This window comes from Halyomorpha halys, unplaced genomic scaffold (assembly GCF_000696795.3).
Source record: "Halyomorpha halys isolate HHAL.00 unplaced genomic scaffold, Hhal_1.1 Scaffold780.1, whole genome shotgun sequence".
Lineage (NCBI taxonomy): Eukaryota > Metazoa > Arthropoda > Insecta > Hemiptera > Pentatomidae > Halyomorpha > Halyomorpha halys.
The window spans coordinates 271,525-285,725 of record NW_027111767.1 but is presented as its reverse complement, the minus strand read 5'-3'; the positions used below and the strand labels follow the sequence as shown (position 1 = coordinate 285,725).

The 14,201-nt window shown below is 32.5% G+C and overlaps 1 protein-coding gene and 1 non-coding gene across 4 annotated transcripts in view; one reads left to right on the top strand and one right to left on the bottom strand.

The window, feature by feature from the left end:
• The window catches only part of LOC106686122 (lutropin-choriogonadotropic hormone receptor), a 514,005-nt gene that overhangs the window by 258,436 nt on the left and 241,368 nt on the right, over positions 1-14,201 (top strand). The window lies entirely within an intron of this gene.
• On the bottom strand, positions 67-173 carry LOC112210275 (U6 spliceosomal RNA). The gene has a single exon (XR_002945069.1). It is a non-coding gene; the product is annotated as a U6 spliceosomal RNA (small nuclear RNA).

The window sequence follows — 14,201 nt, the reverse complement described above, 5'->3', positions numbered from 1 at the left end:
AGGACAGTATACAGCTGAAAATGTAACATGGAAAGGGCGAGTCGAAATTATTACCGAGGTCGATTGAAAAATGTGAAACGCTTCACGATTTTGCGTGTCATCCTTGCGCAGGGGCCATGCTAATCTTCTCTGTATCGTTCCAATTTTAGTATATGTACCGCCGAAGCGAGTACAAATTTAGCTTTTAAATCTAATATTTGGATTCGATATTCGTCAACTGTCTCAGAGGGAGGTAAAACATCTCTCTCAGATATCAGACTAACTTCGAATCACCCTGGATATATCCAAGGAGAGAGGATAAGACCGGGTGAGGAGGTGACATATCTTGGTGTGAGGATAAGAAGAAGATTCGATAACACTTCTCACCTGGTCTATCTAAAGGACTTAATTAATTAATCAATGGATTAAGTAGGATAGAGGGTGCATTTTGGGGCCTCAGATACCCTGCAACGATGACCATATATAAAGGTGTGATCTTGGGAATTTCGAGGTACGTATCCCCTGCGTGGAGCCGAAACCTCACGCAGACACAGAAGAGAAGACTGGCCACAATACAGAGACTGGCTCTGCTGAGGGTCACGAGGACATACAGAACGGTGTCACATGAGGCGGTGCAGGTGCTGCCCGGAGCGATGCCCCTGGACCTCACCCTCAGGGAGGATGTCCTTAAATATGAAGTTAAGAGGCAGGGACTAGAAGCGCTACCGGAGGAGCTCCGAGAGAGGATCGCTGAGACTCCAAACTTATATCCAAACGAGAGGACTCAATACAGAAGGAATGGACGGTAGGTAGCAAGCCAGAAGGGCGCTACTTTGAGAAAATTCTTCCCTACCGTGTTTTCTATATTGAAGGCTAAATGGGTCCTCCCAGACTATTGGGTCTCACAGATCCTAACAGGACACGGGGGGTTTCGGGGAAAGCTGCAGAGCTTTGGAAATAACATCGACCCCCGGTGCCCAACGTGCGGAGTTCCTGAAACAGCAGAACACTTAATTGCTTATTAGATTGCTCTGCCATGGCAGGACACCGAGCCAGGCTGTCGAGAAAGACCGGGATTTACGCCCTCGCCGAGTCGGACTTTCTCTGTTTGATAGAAGAAGAGAAATATCCCTTCTTCAAGGAGTTCATTTACATGTGGAAGGAGGTGGTGGGCCCCACTCATTTCACGATGGGAAGGACTTGACCGCCCAACATCGGCAGCCACCAGAAGATGAGGAAGCTGACCCAGACTGAGACCAGCAGGGCTGGACCAGCATGGTAACTGCAGGAGGCACCCAGACGGATGCAGGGGACAAGGTGTAGCTCCATCAGTAAGGCGCTAAAACTAGCGCTGGGCTACACCACAATAAAAAAAAAGTAATAATTGAATAATTAATAACAGAATAAAAAAAAATGGTGATCCATGGGAGCAGTGGCATGCGCAAACCCCAGCGCACTACCCCACTGCTCCCGCACCCCGTATGCTAGAAATGGCAAGGGAGGGGGATAAAAAAAAAGGGTCTATGCTGCTATCTTTCGGTGATAGTGTCCTGAATAGAGGGTTTGTGCAGTGCTGGAGGCTATAAAAAAATTTGATGTGCCACCTCGTGATGAACTCGGTCACCGTCGGTAGGTCGAGCGTTGTATATATGTTATCAGTCTTAAAATTGTCGTAAAATTGACTTTTTTTAAATGTATTAGAGATCTAAAATATCATGATTCAAAATATCAACATCATTTCTGAGGTAGGGTTTATTTGTTAATATAGAATAGTCACTTCGATCGTTCTTTATTTTGATGGTACTGGAAGATTGACCGTGTGAATATATGAATGGAATATGGTCCGGGTGCGGTAAAAAAAAACTCAAATAGTAAATAATTATACTATTTTATGTATTCAAATAGTAAATAATTATACTACTTTATTTTGCTGTAAACTTATTTTGCGGTGATATGTTGAGCTTTTATTTATAAATATGAGTGAATTCAGCAATCAGAGAGTGAAGTAAATCAGAAAATAAAAATTATATTAAAACAGTATAAAAAACGTTGGAAGGATTGCTATAGATCGTTAAAACCCGGCATTGCTTCCAGAAAAGTTGAGTTCACTGCTGATGTTTTTCTTAATGCGAAACAAATTAATTAATTCTTCTTTGATAACTATTTTGCTTAATAGAAATAGTTTTACTCCCATTTTTTGCGTTCGAATAAGATGTTAGTACAATTAGTGTATCCGAAAATGTTTTAACATTGTTTAAAAAAAAAAAGACTAACTTCGAATCCAAATGTTAGACTTAAAAGCTAAATTTGGAACTGTGACATTAAATCCTTTCAGTCTTTGGGGCGGTAAATAGTGATCAGTTATTTTGTATATGGAACAATATTCTGCAAGCTGATCTTTATAGATCATTTGGTTCAGAACCAATATCTTCCAAATTCGTTAAATTTTACTAGAACCTTATAAACCAAATCCTTGTGTAAACTCTATATTATCTTCATATCCATCATTCATCTATGAATCTACCTCAAAGGTGAAAAAAACATCAACCAAACGGTATTTTATAAATATGTAAACTGCATTTATTGGAATAATTGCGTTTCGGGCAATTGTGCACTCAATCATTGTTTCCTGACTTTCAATGTCATTGATATGGTTGAGAGAGAAGCGGGGGATCTTCTGGAAAGCGATTTTTCCTCCCTTCCCTCCCCTCCACTTCATGTTTTCTTTAACGTAGAAATGGTTTAAAGAACTTTCAATTATTTTTTCTTTATTTTTTAATCCACTAGCGTAAGCCAACCAAGTTACAACCTTCATTGGACCCCTCACCTAACCTTATACTGCCAAAAGGCAATCCAAGGTATCCTTAACACCCAGCTATACATATAGCATACCTCCTATATGTACGTACCAAATACTTACTAACATCATTACAGGAGGGTATAAAAAAAAAAAATTATGTTTTTTTAACCATATTTAAATTTACTAACCTTTTCAATGAGAGTTGTATAAATGAATTCATATTTCATGTACACAAAATTATTGAAAATTATCCTTAATTGAGACAAATTTTAATATTTCACAATGTAAACAGTTTATTTTCAAAAATTGCAATACGTGGTTAAAATAAGAAAAATGATAAAACATTAGAATTAATAATAACTCTGAGTTTATGATACATATCCGCGCTATCACAGACCAACTTTATTTGCATCAGTGTTTTTCCTAACAATACAATATTAGCTGTTGTTTAACATGTGATACAATAAGCTAATTTTTATTGAAGTTTCGTTTTTTCCTTATCCGACTCATGTTGCTTGAATTGTTTTCAAAATAAATCGTATAACGTAACTTGACTAGTTTTTCTTTTTACTAAGTTAAATATTTGAATGAATTTTTCCAATTTAATGATATTATAATTCCAGAAGCAATTATAATGGAACGATTTTCACTAAAAAACAATCCTTTTTTTAATTAACTTACCGTTTATGATTTTAAAATAAATCATTCTAAGCCCCGATCACTTAATGAATGATTTTTCATTGGACCCTTTTACAACCCCACCCACTCTTCCCGGAGTTATATAGAGAGAAGCTTTCTTCCTACTTAATTGACTTTTCTCTTTTTTTCTTTTAAATTTTTAGGTATGATATGTAATCAGAAGGGGAATGGACAAATAAACTTTATTTTTTCTCTATTTAACCCCTTCTCATGTTTAGTTAAATTAAAGTTCATAATTAAAAAAAAAAAATTGGTTTCTTAAATGTTTGGTTTACGTTTTCAAAAACTTTTTAATATATATTGTGTTTCAGTATACATTATAATTAAAATTAAAGCTTTTACAAGTAAATGGGGGGTTAGATAAAGGCAGGCGGGGGTTTTAAACTGTAACAATTTTGGAGCCTTCTCTCCCCGAAGGAATAAACATTTAGACAATTAATATAGACCCTATATTAAAAATTTTGATTTTGATTCTTTTATAGAAGGATTTTTGTACCTTTTCAGCCATTTGAAAAATATTAAAGTAAAGACATTTTAAAATCTAGGGGCCCTTTGCTATTGGGAGCTTCAGGCGGCCGATTTCCGTTTAATCCTCCTCTAATTGAAGAATTACTTGGAACAAATTGATAGGGATGACAACCATAATGAGAAATTAAATTAAGACAAAAATTGAAAGATACCTTTCTATTCAATTCCTCTCTAACGTACGCCACATACCAACCCTTCCTCGTTTAAAACCCTTATATTTAATTACTTTTTACTTCTACAATCTAATCAAATATTATAATAGTACAGATGTTACTAACTTTTTATGTTATATTTAGTTAGTTAGTTTTTTAATTTTTTATTTTATTTCTGTATATAAAATTATTGATATACAATTAAGTTATAATTAGTGCGGCCTCGCTGTTTGGCCAATATGTTGTAAAATTGAAATTACCTTATAGGTAATAATAGATACTTTTACTATGTTAAAATTTTTGTTAATTATAATATTTTACTTTTGAACAGCAAATACTTACAATAATACAAAATCAACATTCTTTTGTAAATAAAACAAATTTCTTAAGATTTCACAGTTTATAAAACCAACCTTTGAAAAACCGGTAATGCCAAAAATTTCAATTCTATAACAAACTTCAGTAACCACGTGTATTGAACTCCTCAATCATATACTTTATACAGGTAGCGATGATAACGAAGTCCCTAAAATAAAAATAAATCTAATGTTTTAAATTTACTGGATAGGTGTTCCAGTGTTTACCGAAAATAACAGGTTAAGTATAACCAACTTTTCTTTTTTTTTTTAAGATAATTTTCCAACGGCAGTTTTAATGTAAAGAATATATATATGTTACGTGACTGTGGGAAGATACTTCTAAAAAAGGGGAAAAGGTAGATAGAACAACTTGCTCTGAAAGCCCAATCAACAATGTTATTGACGGGATCCGTCCACCTATATATGAATAGCTGATCGGTGATAGGTATCAGCTGAAAGCCTGTAACTTCGCCCCCCCCAAGTTTACGAACGATCTTCGCAAACTATAAAAAAATAAAATGTAAGAACAAACAAAGTGCTGATAAAACACCACCTAATCAGACTAAAGTACACTTTACTCAATTAACACATAATAAATTTAAAAGAGGCCCTATAAGTAACTTTACATAATAATAATAAGAATTACAAAAAAACGTATTTATAGTTACATAGGATTTAAAAAATAAACCTACAGATAACATTGACCACAAATAAGATAAACACACAGGTCCTAAAACTAACTTATATCTAAGAATAACAACATTTTTTTTTACATAATACTACTATACACTACAAAATAAAAACGGTATTCTATTTACAAAGAGGTACTAGTTCATGGTTCTGGCACTCACTTTAAATGTTCAATGTGAACAGTTCTCCTTTTCTTTAGCTTCTGGACACTTTCAATTGTTACAACATTGTGCTACCGAATCACTGCAACCCTAAATGACCCTTCGTAACGTTGCAACTCCTTACCCCAATTAGAGCCTAGCTTACGATGCACTATAGTTCCGATTTTTACCGCTCCTATGGTGTCGCGAACGCGTATATTTTCCTATGCTACTCTCTTTCGTTTCTCAGCTTGTAACTTGCCGCGCACTTTGTCCCACAACTTTATCAGCTCCCGGAAGAGTGGGTTTGCCCATAAAAGAATTTGATGTGCTGTCTGCCAATGGACCCAGGACAGAGGAGAGGTGGAGTGCTTCGTGGATGACGCTGTTCCTGCCCCTCTGTTTTGTGGTTTCCACCGTAATATGGATTTCTGGTAGCTCCGGAGTCAATTGAGTGTTGTCGAATTTGATATTATTCCTTACATTTCGCTTTTAAAAATCGCTATGCTTTCTCTAGGAGGTAAACGAAGCAAAGGTTATAAAGTGGCTCAATCAAGTGAGATAGAATGATGTTATAGAAGAAATAGATGTTTAAATTTCAATGATTATTTAAATACTCTTTTCTACATAATTTTTTTAAAATGTTTATAATTTTTACAGATTTCAAAAAGTTAATATTGGAATGATAATCGCTAATAACTATTTTTTCAGATTTATATTTTTGAAATATAAATATAATAAACACTTTCGTTCACTCAACTTAGCTGTTTACATTTCCTAGAATGAACTATAGATAACCAAGGTAACTTAAATATGCTTAACATAGTTGGAATAATTCTGATAAGTAATCAATTACCAACTGCTTGGTTTAGTAACAACCAAACCGTTACAACTTCCGTTTAAATCGATTTGTATCAAGTGCAATTATACCCCGGAACTCTAGTGTTCTACCCCTCTCGTCGAGGGTTTGTTTTACATGGACAGCTTTCCGGATATCCCCTGCGGAACCAGAGGAAGCTCGCTCGAGTAAATTTTCAATGCATAATTCTAGGTTATAGATGGGCCTTTAACACTGCTCGAATGGGAATATAGGTATTTCGTAGTACAGCAGTTACTAACCCAACTGATATTATTAATCTTAATCATTTTCATAATTTTTTGTGATGCCGATATGCATTTTGAAATTACTAAAATTAATCTACCTATCTATCTATTTATTTATTCTCCTACCCCAAGTTTTTAATTATATGATACATACCCGATTAAAGTGCTACTACATTAATTTCTCAGCCTGTTTCAATAGGCTCGACTGATCATGGAAGAGCTCACTTTTTTAGGCTCACTAGGTCTAAACACAACACTGCGCCTTGAGAGTTGAGAGTGTGGTCAGTATTATATATAATACTAATACTTATTCTTCCTCTTATACTAATATATATTTATTCCTCTCTTCTCACTACACATCGATATTTCCACAGACTCTACTAATCGATTTAAACTTTAAAATTGTATGTCATTATCTCTACCCACGCTCTAGAATTAAATATCTTTTCATGAGTTTTCCAAACAAAAATTAAGGGAAAAATATAATGTAAGTGATGAAGCTGTGCTACTCACGATTTTTTAGCTATGAATATACCTATGAATATATTTGTAACAGTATGTCGTCATCACAACGTTTAAGTAATGAATAGGATTTTATCTACTGTTCAGGAGAAGAACTTTATATTTTACATCTAGTTCCTTATTTCCTCTTTGATAATATATATTTTTATATATTTTACAATTTTACTTCCCGCCCCTAGTTTTGGGTTTATATTTTATCTATTGATGATTTATTTTGAAAAATGCCGCTACGAATTTGAAAAATTCGTTTTTACACATCCCTTACTTATTTTTGGCGACGACAATATGCGAAGCGTCTGATTGATATATTTATGAGTAATAAAATAAAAAAAAAAAACAGATTTAAAATAGTTTATTTTGTTGCCTGTAGAGTGTTAAACAATCAGCGGTGCTTAGCCTGCGTGAGAGTGATTCGGATTCACGTTACAGAGCGGTATTGGTAAGAGAGGAGGGAATGGGTGAGTCCTTGACCAAAGAGGGGTGGGTACCTTCGCTACTAATCACTGTCAGGACTACGGTTATTGCAAGACTGGAACGGATTGAACCGGCAGTACATCTTATCTATTCGGTTGACCAAATATTCCTGTAGATTACAACATAACATCATAAAGTAGTTCACGTTTTTGCCAATATAGGCCACGATCTTAACTGAAAACATTAAGCGTTTTTTATCCTTTGAGAAAATCAACATCTAATTAAATTTTTTTTTATTTATTTATTTATTGATATTTACAAGTGTATAAAAAAAATACAACAAGTAAATTTGATCATAATGACATAATGATATGATACAGGATGTTGAGAAACTACCCAGTAGTAGAACTCTAAAAAAACAGTTTACAATATAAGGTCACGAAGCCATCTTCTTTTCAGGCCCCTCCGAGGATTTCCAGGAATGGAAGAGGAAGCAAGGTTAGAAACCAGTGGGTTTGGGTGGTTAGGGAGTTTATTATGGAAGGAATAATATCGGGTTCGGGCTAGATCGGTTACATAAGGAACATTTAGGTCTTTATGGATCGTTTTATTAGTAACAAAATAAGGAGCATTGAGGATTTTGGATTGTAAAGATTGGATACGAGAGGAATTTGAAGGTTTAGGGGTTAAAGGTCTAATTAAAGGAGTAATAATAATTGGAACGGTTATAACTCACGTACGACATTAACATTGCCGATGAGATAATACGAAAGTACCGAACAGTGAAATCGGAACTGGTTTGTTTCAAATTCGAAAAATTACTAATAGAGAATCTAATAAATGTCACGAACAAGAAAATACTTAACGGTTCATTACTATCATTTTCCTTTTCCTTTTCTCTAAGGTTGTTATACATCTTTTAAAAAAATCAACAGAATCGTAATACATTGAAACCAACATAACATTTATTAATTAGACTATTGATATTAGCGGACATATGCTGTTCTTCCTCTCCTTTGCCGATGACCAAGCAGTGGTCACATATAGCAGACATGGTCTGAAAGAAGCCCTGAAGGCCCTGACAAAAGAATACAGCCTGTGGAGTCTACAAATAAATTTTGATAAGACTGAATAACTGCCAGTAAGAGGCCGCGGACCTTCAGATTAATGAAGTATATGTAAGAAGGTAGACTCCTTCAAATACCTGGGTTCGACAATAGATGAGAACGGTGAGTAGGAACCAGAGGTTAGGAGGAGAGCTGGTCCCACCTTCGACTAGAATGTTGCACCCAATCCTCTGGAATACGGTCATCTCAACGGACAACAAAAGGTGAATTTTTAGAAGTATTGTTGAGCCCTCACGAAACCCGAACATTTAAGCCAGGACTCTACTCCAAACTACAAGATGGATTTCTGGAGGATATTAGAAACAGGCTAGGGGTGAAGGAGTTCCAGAGAGTATTGGAAGGACCAGACTGCAATGATTTGGGCACTGTCAGCGGATGCCAAAGCGTAGGTGGCTGAAGAGACTTCTGCAATGGGAACAACCAGGAAGACGGAGGAGAGAAAGACCCCGAACCCGTTGAAAGAACTGGGTGGATAAGTACATGGGTGGTAGGGGGCTTTAGGGAGAGGATTGGCGGGATAGAGAGAAGTGGAGGGACGCTCTGAACCAGGCAACCCAATTTAGGGAAAAAACCTGCAAAATTAAAAGTAACTATTTTATTAAAGATAATGAATACAATATGCCGCAATTTAAGGGCATTAAGTATTAGTGTTCAAATACTCATTCATACAATATATACAGAAGTAGAAGAAAATTTAAAAAAATAATAATAATAAAATCTATATGATAACAATAATACTTACTGAATTAAAAAAAAATCAAATTTAAAATAATAATGATAAAAAAATATATTAATAAAAGATAATACTATCTTGATTTGTATAAACAAAGATATAAATCTATATTAAATGTATAATAAAATAAGACGAATCAGATAATCAAAATAAAATAAAATAACTTACATAGGGTTCTATACGGAAGATCTTAATGTTATGGTAAACTCAACCCAATTGTTTTTGTGACCACTCAGCAATGAAAATACACTTAAATACACTTTGAGGTCACATTGGTTCTCTGCAATAATTTTGGAAATTGGCCCATTGACATTTTCTTGTCATATTCTTATGAATTATGACGTTCTTACTAATTATGTCCGTTTTCCTAATTATGACGTACTTATTTATTTTTCCCTGATAACGAAACCTAACAAAGAAACATATAATCACCGTTATAACTATATATTCCTACATAATAGTTATAAGTTAATTACGTTTAAGAAGCACAGACATTTGTTCCAGCATTGCTATTACAAATTTCACTGAGGGTTTGGGCAGTCTCTGGACCGCTTATAATAAATATATTGTGGACATAAAATTAGGGATTCATGATGTTAATTAATGTTAAATTTTTTGTAATTTAAAAAATGGCGTGCATAAACAAAGCACAACTGATAACTTTGAAATTTGTCCCGAGACCGCCATCAAAGCTTTTAAAGAAGGCTGGAACAGTAAAATCAAGAATAAAAGTAACGGAAGCCAAAAGTTAGACATTTTATAATTTTATTGTGATATTTTTTATGAAACTTTGTACAACGCATTAAAAAATAAATTATGAGCCATCTCAAAAATTTGAATTTTAATCCGGCGATCTCTTGGCGCTTCATGGTTACTAGTGGCGGGTTTTAAAATAGATTCTACTTAAAAATCTTTTAGAATAATAAATAAATTATCAAATATACATATAAATTTTAGGAAAAAAAAATTTTTTGATGCTGAAGTGTTTCTGTTATATTGCATTCTACTTGTACAGACATACGTACAGAACTAAGGCAACAGTTGACAAAGATTATAGACGATTCTGGAGGATCGAAGGAAGGTCATCGGCTGGCGGTTAAGAATATAGTGTCGTAACTGCGAGGGGTCGATGGCCAGGCGTCTCAAGTTGTCTTATCATTATCTTGAAACAATAGAGTTCCACTGTCGCCAACTGTCGGATCAACTCCTGCGGTGATAACGTCTTCAGATTGATGCATGCTAATGATCCTTTATGAATTCAATTAGCATTAATATCCCGATAGTGTAGATACCACTTAAACAAGACAACACTATTTATGGAAATTCGTCTATGAATACAATTCCTTATGACCTTGGTTTGGGTTATTATTAATTCGAATAGTAAATCAATAAACCTCCAGAGGTTGAGTTTATACCATTTCAAAACTGAAAGTAGAACAAGTGTATTGTTGTCATAAAAGTAATGACGTCATAGTTCACTAAGGAGATATCATTCCGTATTTTCATGTTGTTAGAATTATTTTAACCCATATGTGCCACCTTTCATTTTTATGAAATTATGTTTTAAAAGAAGTATACATAATTTTGTCGAAACATTTGGCTACAAACCTAAGCCACACTGTTCCTCTATATAACTGTAATGTATATACGATCCTTGGCATTTTTTTTTTTTGTGTGTGAGTGAAATGAAAACAAGTGATTGACATAAAAAAAAAAAAGTTTAGTTCCTTAATGCACATTTCCATTTATTTTCAGTATACAGTCTAGTTGGAATAGGAAAAAGCATAGAGAATTTATGTGTTTATTTCACATCATTAGTTAAGTGCTAAAAATATGGATTTTGATCATTTTCGTAGTAGTATATTATCATTTGCAAGCCAATGTATTCAGATATTATTTAATTAAAACTAATTTGCTAGGATTTTTATCATCTATTTGATTACCCTACATGTAGTTAATCATTTATTAGTCACCACAAATATTTTATGAATTTATCAAACATAATAAAAATGATAAAATATAGGGCATTCTTGCAGTTGTTTACTTGAACATAAATTGGCGTTGGAAGTATGTATAAAAATATTTATTTCTAAAAGACATTTTACAGAGCTACCTTTTACTTTTATTCTGTCTTTTTTATTTTAGTTTATTTTTACTTCCATTCAATTTTAGAATTAGTATCTAGACAAGGCTGTAAATGTTTATATATATATATATTTTTTAAACTAATAACCTTTATCAATTATCTAATTTTCAATGTACAGATGATATTAGAAGCGTTGGAAATAAAATATTATTTAATACAATTGCAATTTATTAATTAAACCTTAAAAAAGCTAAATTAATTATTGAATATTTCCTATATCTAGAACGAGGCGACCGTTTTTTTGCTATTTTTTTTTTGTTAAAACGAATGGCCACATTATGCGGTTATCTGCTCGCCAAAAGTAAAAAAAAACATGTTTTTTTTGTTGGCTGTTGGCTTAAAACAGTTAAAATGGTTATAAAACTTACCTAAACCTCCTGATTCAATTTTCTTTATATAAAAAAAAAAACCCTGAAAAACAAATATGCCGAAATGATAACTTCATTTACGTATAACTCTTAAAGTGTATTAAACATGATGTAATAGTTATTAAAATATCCTATAGTTATTAAAAAGTATTAAATGACATCCAAAAAAAATCACATTTCCCTTATTATATTTCTATTCATTGATTAGGTACAAACAACCAGGATTACTATGTTATTGAATTTCCATGGTTGTCATAACAATATTAAAAACGTTAAACCTGGCATCGTTGTTATGATAATATACGTCATAATACCGTAATTTTTATTCAATACATCTTTTAGGAGTTAGAATGTTCATAATAAACACAATTTCACAACCACAGAGACCCACCAACACATAGCCTTGTGAGGATTCCTATTTGGACTCACGAAACCTTAAATCGTGTATTTCCGATAAAAACTTGGGTGCAATATTGTTGACGCAATTTTAATTACAATCGCAATATTTATATAATACAATCATAAATAAGTAAGTGAAATTAGAAAAAAATCATAATAAACGATATTATTAGCAATGGTACTGATGATGCTCTCTTTCTTCTCTGGTTCTGGTTTAGCATAACTTTACTTAGTCAATCTGTTCATACTAACAAATTAATAAAATTCAGAATGGTTTCTTTTCAATTACATTAATCTAATATATCTGTCTATGCTGTCTACTTGGGCAAGGAAGATCTTTACTTGTTTGAAGTGGCGCCTTATTATTATTAACGTATATAGTGAAAATATATTTGTAGCATTTTTAATTATAATTAAGGATTTGATCCTTAAGTAGTGTAGATGAAATCAAATATTAACATTTTTGTTAGAAATTACAGTGTTAAAAACTTTTCTCTACTTACCAGTTAAGCTCTAATGTTTTAATGTTGAAGTAGTAAAAACCCACCTTTAGTGACAAAGCATATAGAAATAGCCCTTAAATTTTAGTATTTATAACCCATAAAACACAGAATAACCTTTGAAATAGTAAAGTATCCACCTTTAGTGACAAAGCATATAGAAATAGCCCTTAAATTTTAGTATTTATAACCCATAAAACACAGAATAACCTTTGAAATAGTAAAGTATAAGTTTTATGTTGTTACAATGTTTTTCTTTCTATTTTCCTCCAATTTTACTTACAAAATAATGTTTCCACAATTTCGTATTCTGTACATCCAGCTTTCATTTTCAAACAAATACCCCTAAGCATATGAAGGTTTTTCGAACAATTAGTTCACTATTGTTATTATTATTATTATTATTAAAATATTTGTGTAATAAACAATTATGTTTATATATACTCAAATTCGGTATTTTATCTAATGCCTTATTTCAGTGTCGTGTTCTGCAATATTAGTCCAGATGCACCATTCTTTTAAGTTTATAATTGTTCTTTAGAACGGCTACAATATATATTGTATTTTCTAATTAATATTACGAGCATTTTTGATTGTATTTTTTCTTTATATCAATTTTTTAGTAATATTTGTTTCCTAACAAGCTGTAGATACATTTTGAGCTGAATTTTCTTTCATTTTTTAGCTGATCGTAACTTTTAGAGTGCCCGCTTCTCAACCATAATCTTTTCTTATTCTCAATAGGATTTTCCGACATTGCCATATCTGTAATTGCATTTGGTTTGTTTATATTGTCTGAGGGGGACCAATTTTGATTTTATGTAACTGACATTTCTTTTTTCATTTATATAATTAATACATTTTTGGATTTAATCTACTATCACTTTCCAATTAGGGGCTCAGATCACCTTTGAACGGACGTAGTTTGTAATGGACAACCGATAAAATCCTGAATTAAAATTTATATTTATAGTAACTTTTAACCATCTAGTCTCACTAAACAACTATCAGAGGAATAAAAATAGCATAAAACAATAAATAATCTTTTGATAAATAGGCGAAGTTTTAGTATTGAGAACAAGGTTATGTCCTCGATATCCATTCCATACCAATTTTTAGTTTAATCATTTATGGTTAAAGATAAATCAGTGTTTTTATCAAGTAATCAAAACTATTACTTTTAAATTAATTGCAGATATATTTTATCATTAATAACTTTAAGTTATTCTTCATTATAATCTTCCCTATATTTTTACTACATAATTTTGATGGGACACAAACCAATAAAAGCAACTTTAGCTCCTTTCCAAGTTTTTTAGAGCACATAGTTTACCTTAAGTGTATTGTATCCAGGACTAAACTTACTACACGGAAGAAAATTGTAAAAAGCTATAGAGAAATTGAGATAATAAGAAAAATAGAATATATAAGAGAAGTTGCAATTTAAACTTAAATAGTCGTTGATTTTAATAAAAGTAATATTTAATATAATATATATTCTGATGAATCCAGTAGCGATAAATATTCTAAACAAAATAATA